The sequence below is a fragment of the Penaeus chinensis genome, chromosome 31, assembly GCF_019202785.1.
Source record: "Penaeus chinensis breed Huanghai No. 1 chromosome 31, ASM1920278v2, whole genome shotgun sequence".
Lineage (NCBI taxonomy): Eukaryota > Metazoa > Arthropoda > Malacostraca > Decapoda > Penaeidae > Penaeus > Penaeus chinensis.
Window position 1 is genome coordinate 28451331 of NC_061849.1, and position 5000 is coordinate 28456330.

The 5000-nt window shown below is 34.2% G+C and overlaps 1 protein-coding gene across 1 annotated transcript in view; it reads left to right on the forward strand.

Annotated features, from left to right (window-relative positions):
* LOC125041971 overlaps positions 1 to 5000 on the forward strand; it is a 52744-nt gene that overhangs the window by 276 nt on the left and 47468 nt on the right. The gene's annotated exons all lie outside the window — the stretch shown is intronic.

A 5000-nucleotide genomic window follows, 5' to 3' on the forward strand; every position in this document is an offset into this window, starting at 1 on the left:
GCCGCTGGACGTGGGGCAGGGACGCCGAAGAGAAAAGTGTCCAGCAACAAAGTTTCGTATGAAGAAAAGATAATAAGCTATCTGTATATATATGTGCTAATATATGTACGCATATACATAGATCATACGTGCACTTATATAATCATATTGAAATTAATATTATTCATTTAGGTTTTAATACATTCGAAATGTGAAATATCAATTTTGTACATTTATAGAACCAATTTAGCGGTATTTTTTTACGCCTATGGCAAAGCATTTTTTGGGGGGTGTTTTGACGGGTAATACGCCTTTATTTCAACTCGTTGCTTTATGAAATGACATTCAGTGTACCATAGCAAAGGACATAAGAAAGCAACGGTCAGTATAAGACAGAGTTCGGAGGTCAGCATATTTAGGTCAGCGTTAGTGGATCATTGATTGTACTTGTGTGTACTTAGGTCAATGCGGTTAGCTCTCGCACCTTGGGCATTGTACACATTTCACAGCACATAACTAGCATGTATACAATGATATAAATAGACGTACAAATATACAAGTGCATTAGCTCTGCGTAGTTTGGTGTACCCAAGCTCAGCAAATTAGACCTTGTAGTTCGTTAGGAGAATGTCACTGCACTTAAATGATCGTTAACCCATCCAGTTAACACATGCCATGCCGTTGCACATGACATAATTGTTCAATCCATACAACTCATACAAATGACACGTCACATGATGCCATGCCATGAGTCATATTCATCGGAGGCGGGAGTGACGTGCCGTGTCATGCGGTGGTACCCCAACATTCGCTACCGAAGTAGGAGTTTATCGATACCAGGAACACTCTCTTTCTCACGTTGCCAACTAGGGTTTTTTTTTCTGTTTTGATAAGTTCCCTCTTCGTAAATATGCCGATATTTGTGTGTTATTCACTAACTGGCACCTTAGTCTAAAGGCGAAAAGGTGCACTAATCAGTTATCAGCAATATAGTATGAAATGCAAATATTTTGACATATTTGTGATATTGATAATTGTGATAACGTTAACGATATTGTTATTAGTATGATAACAGTATCACTTACCACCACTTAATATTGCTATTATCATCATTAGCATCATCAACTGCTGCATTATTGTTATTATTATTGTTGTTATTGCTGTTGTTGTTATTGTTATCATTATCATTATCATTATCATTATTATTATTATCATCACCATTATTGTTATTACTATTACTATTACTATCATTATTATATTTTTATTATCATCATTATCATTATCATTGTTGTTATTATTATTATCATTATTATTATCTTTATTATGATTATTATTATTATCATTATTATTGTTGCTGATGTTTTGTTTTTATTATTACTTTTATTATTATTATCTTTATTATCATTATTATTAGTATTGTTATTACTAATTTCATTATTATTAATGTATTATTATCAATATTAGTGTTAGTATTACTATTAGTATTATTAATATGATTATTGTTGCTATTATTATTATTATTGTTAATTATATAACTATTATTATTTTCTCTATTTTATTATTATCATCATTATTATCATTATTATTGTTGTTATCAATTATCATTATTATCATCATCCTCATTATCATAAACAACTATCATTATAATTACCAGTATTATTACTATTATCATCATTATTTATATTATTATCATTATTGATATTGTTATTATTGTTATTATTATCACTATTGTTATCATTATTATCATTATCATTATCATTATCATTATTACTATTATTGTTATTATCATTATTACTATTATTATCATTATCATTATTATTGTTATTATTATCATTGTCGTCATTATTATCATTATTATTATTATCACTATTATTATTATTATCATTATTATTATTATTATCATTATTATTATTACTATAATTATTATTATCAATATCATTTTTATTACTATTATCATTATTACTGTTAGCATCATTATTATCAGTATTATTATTAGTATCTTTGACAATCATCATTATTGTTGTTATTGTTATTGCCTTTGTTGCTGTTGTTATTATCATTCCAATTGTTGTATATTTTTTGCTGTTATAATAAATGCTATTATTATCATTATTTTCATATTGTTTTAGCATTATTAGTATTGCTGTTGTTATTATTATTATTATCATCATTATCATTATCATTATTGTTGTTGTTATTATTATTGTTATCATCATTGTTTTATTATTATTATTATTATTATTATTATCATTGTTATTATTATTATTATCATTATTGTTATCGTGATTATTGTCTTTATCATTACCATCAGCGTCTTTGCTATTATTATTATTATTATCATCATTATTATCATATCATCATCATCATCATCATCATCATCATCATCATCATCATCATCATCATCATCATCATCATCATCATCATTAATATTTCTAATTATTATTATAAATCTTGATATTCTTGTCATTATTATTATCACTGATATTATCATTATCCTTGTTATCATCATTGTTATCACAGGATTTTAAACAGACGATAGAGAGTGAAATCTAGAGGGTGAGAAAATATAAAGTCATTATTATTCCAACCGAATTTAGACAAATTCGTTCACTATCTTCTGAAGAATCGTGCTGAACGAGCGTAGCCAGCTTTTTAAAACCTGCTCTCGCAAATTCCAGGGTATAACACCGTATATACAGATATATCACAACGCGATATATGATCTTTCGGTCCCAGTCGGCGTTATTTATTGAGCAAGGTCGATGAGCTTGATATTCTAAAAGGTCCGGCAAACATACGTGATACTTGATACTGGTCTTACTATTTTCAGTCGCCTTTTATAGATTGATTTTTGATATTTTGTTGTACCTTTAAGATAATAAATGGGGCGACAAACTATTTTTTCTCACGTGACAAATTAAACATTGATGTCAAAGCTGATGCAAAGCTGATTAAGAGTGAAAGTGAAAGGGAGAGAGAGAGAGAGAGAGAGAGAGAGAGAGAGAGAGAGAGAGAGAGAGAGAGAGAGAGAGAGAGAGAGAGAGAGAGAGAAATAGATAGGGAGAAAAGATATATAGATAGAGAGTCTGATAGATAATGAGACTTGCAGACAAACAAACAAACAAAAAACAGACAGTGACAATCAAACAGGCAGACAGACAAACAGACAGACAGACAAACAGACAGACAGGCGAACACACACAGAGAAACCGATAGAGAATAGAGAGAACGAATAACAAAAAGAGAGAGAGAGATAGAGAGATAGAGAGAACGAATAACAAAGAAAGAAAGAGAGAGAGAGAGAGAGAGGGGGGGAGAGAGAGGGAGAGAGAGAGAGAGAGAGAGAGGTTTAGTTTGATTCCATTTGTAACAATGGATATTCTTGGTGTGACATTCTGTCTATTTCATTTTGCTTCTAAGTTATCCCCTGTGTGCAAGGAATGGCCGGGGTTACCATCCACTGGCGGCGAGGGATTCGAACGCAGGTCAGCAAGATTGCTAGACGAGATCGCTACCGCTGCACCACACAGTATACGAGAGAGAGAGATAGAGATAGATAGATAGATAGATAGAGAGAGAGAGAGAGAGAGAGGGAGAGAGAGAGAGAGAGAGAGAGAGAGAGAGAGAGAGAGAGAGAGTGAGAGAGAGAGAGAGTGAGAGAGAGAGAGAGAGAGAGAGAGAGAGAAAGAGAACGCCGAGATAGAGGATAAAGATAGATACAGAGAAATAGATAGGGACAAAAACAGAGACAGAGATAGAAAGACAGATATATAATGAGACAGAGAATCATACAGACAGACTTACAGACAAACAAACAAACAGACAGACAGACAGACAGACAGACAGACAGACAGACAGACAGACAAACAGACATACATACATACAGACAGACAATCAAACAGACGGACAGACAGACAGACAATCAAACAGACAGACAGACAGACACACACACACAGAAACCGACAGCTATACAGAGAGAACGAATATAATTCACGTCGAGGAAAGTATGTAATGTTAGTAAAGAGTGTTTGAGGGGAGGGGAGGGGAGGGGGGGGGGGGTAGAGGAGAGAGGGACAGGGCAAAGGGATGAAGAAGGAGAAGGAGAAGGGGAGAGGATTGAGGGGAGAGAGGAATAGAGGGAATATGGAGGAAATGACTGGAGAAAAAAAAGGGTAGGAGAACAAAGAAGAAGAGAGGAGAAGGTGGATAGGAATGGTAAGTAGGAATAGAAGAAGAGGGAGAGAGCGAAAGAGAAAAGGGGATAGGAGGCAGGAGGGTAGAGGATAGGGGGCCGGGGTATAGGGGAATTGGGAAGGGGTAGGGGGGCAGGGGGTAGAGGGTAGAGGTGCCCCCCCCCCCTACCTCACCCCACCCAAGCGAGGGATTGATCCACCGAAGCTTAATGTAATTATGTCACAATAAAGGCGATTATCAGCCGTCGTAACGTGTTAGAGCGACCTTACGTGAATGAATAAGTGACTGAGTGATTAAAAACACAGCGAGAAAGTAATGGATAGAAGGCGAAGAAAAAGAAAAGGGGAAGAAGAGCAAGGGAAGAGAATTTAAAAGAGAAAGGGAGGAGGTAGGAAAGGAAGAAGAAAAGAGATAGGTAAAGAGAGCGAAAGGAAAGAGTAATAGGAAGAGATAGAAAGAGGAAAAGAGGGAAAAAAAGGTAAAGAAGGGAATGAAAAAAGGATGAGAAACTGAGAAAGAAAGGTAGAGAGAAGGGAATGAAAAAAGAAAAGGAAGATAGAAAAAGAAAGGGAAAAAAATGAGACACGGAATATAAATGATAGGAAAACAGAAGGAAAAATAAATGGAAAAGAAAGATAGGAGAAGAACAAATGAGGAAGGGGAAGAGAAATATAGTGGAAGAGAAAAGTAGGAATGATAGAAGAGAAGAGCTACAGAGGGAGGATAAGAAGGATACATAGAAGGAATAACAGAAAAAACAGAATGAAGGGAGGGAGAGAAGAAAAAAATCTGGCTTAAGGGACGAGAAAGATAGAAAATAAGAGACA